Raw genomic sequence first — 1,932 nt, 5'->3', positions numbered from 1 at the left:
CCTCCCCTGACCGCACGTCACTGGTCGAAATGCGTAAAGGTCAATGACATTTTATCAGATGTTGTGTCTTCCACTGTCTCACCACAAGGGTGCATTGTTTCACCTCTCTTATTTGTCTTGTACACTAATATGTGCCAGAATCAGTATGACAGGCATCAGATTTACAGATGACTCTGTTATACGTAGTGCCTCTGCTGAATGGTTACGACCAAGATAATGGCCCAGTAGTGTCGGATTTTATTGTCTGGTGTAGGTCACCTTTCAGGACATTAATGTGTCCAAAGAATAAAGAAGAATCAATCAACCACACCCCCTGTGGTAATTAGTGATCAAGCTGTAGAAGTGGTACAGTATTTGGGCACTGTTATTGACAACAAAGTTTCCTTTGAGTCAAATGTGGATACCGTTTGTAATAAAGCCCATCAGTGCATGCACTTTCTTCACAAGCTATGTAGTTTTAAGGTAACAGTGTTTTTATGAAGATGTTTATTCTTGTTTTATTGAAGCAGTTTGAGAGTTTTTATTTGTGTGCTGGTTTGGGCTGTTCACCCTTAAAAACAAGAATCAGCTGCAGGGCATTATTAAAGAGTGCAGCAAGATTGTTGGTACAACTTTAGATGATGTATCAAACTTCTATAAAGTCAGGTCTCTGAAGAAGGTCAAGTCCAACCTTGCTGATCCTAGTCATTCTTTGTTGGAAGAGTTTAAGTTGCTTCCATCTGGTCGTAGGTACAGGCAGCCAAGATGCGGGGCAAACAGGTTTAAAAATTCTTTTGTCCCAGCTGCCACCAGTTTATTTCAACCTGCCTGAGGAGCTGCTGATTCAGTTCTATAGGGGAATCATCAAGTCTGTTCTCTGTACTTCCATCTTTGTCTGGTTTGGCTCAGCAATTAAACAGGACAGGAACAAACTCCAGTAGACAGTCAGGACTGCAGAAAGAATCATTGGTGCCAGCCTGCCCTCTGTGGAGGACCTGTACACCTCACGAGTCAAAAGGAGGGCAGAGAAGATTTCTGCAGACCCCTCACACCCTGGACACAAACTGTTTGAACTCCTCCCCTCTGGATGACCTTACAGGTCGCCAAAACAACTAGACACAAGGACAGTTTCTTCCCTCAGGCATCACACTCATGAACAATTAATGCATGTTTATATGTATAATAAGATACAGCAAGCACTTCAGTGCAGTAACTTATAGATATAACCCCTGTACACAAATAGCTCATTTTTAACTTAGATAACATTCAACTTTATTGTCATTACCCATGTACAAGTACAAGGCAACAAAATGCAGTTTACCATCTAACCAGAAGTGCAACAACAGCAGTGAATAGTGTGCAGTATCTACAGTATGAACAGTCAGAAGTGATTTACTGAGGGATATGTACAGTTGATATTTACAGTAAGAAATGTATGGTAACGTACAATATACAACAGACTATGGATTCAAATTACAGTAATGGATAAGATACATGAACAGTTCTGTTCATTATTTTTATGGACAGAATTTCTAGGCGCAGCCAGGGGCCGGAGGGAGTCCAGTTTGGGGACCACAGGATCTCATCTCTGCTTTTTGCAGACGACGTTGTCCTGTTGGCTCCATCAAACCAGGACCTCCAGTGTGCACTGGGGCGGTTTGCAGCCGAGTGTGAAGCGGCTGGGATGAGAATCAGCACCTCCAAATCCGAGGCCATGGTTCTCAGTCGGAAAAGGGTGGCTTGTTCCCTTCAGGTTGGTGGAGAGTTCCTGCCTCAAGTGGAGGAGTTCAAGTATCTTGGGGTCTTGTTCACGAGTGAGGGAAGGATGGAACGGGAGATTGACAGACGGATCGGTGCAGCTTCTGCAGTAATGCGGTCGATGTACCGGTCCATCGTGGTGAAGAAGGAGCTGAGCTGTAAGGCGAAGCTCTCGATTTACTGGTCAATCTACGT

The sequence above is a fragment of the Monopterus albus genome, unplaced genomic scaffold (genome assembly GCF_001952655.1).
Source record: "Monopterus albus unplaced genomic scaffold, M_albus_1.0 scaffold40.1, whole genome shotgun sequence".
Lineage (NCBI taxonomy): Eukaryota > Metazoa > Chordata > Actinopteri > Synbranchiformes > Synbranchidae > Monopterus > Monopterus albus.
This window is presented reverse-complemented; position numbering follows the sequence as displayed.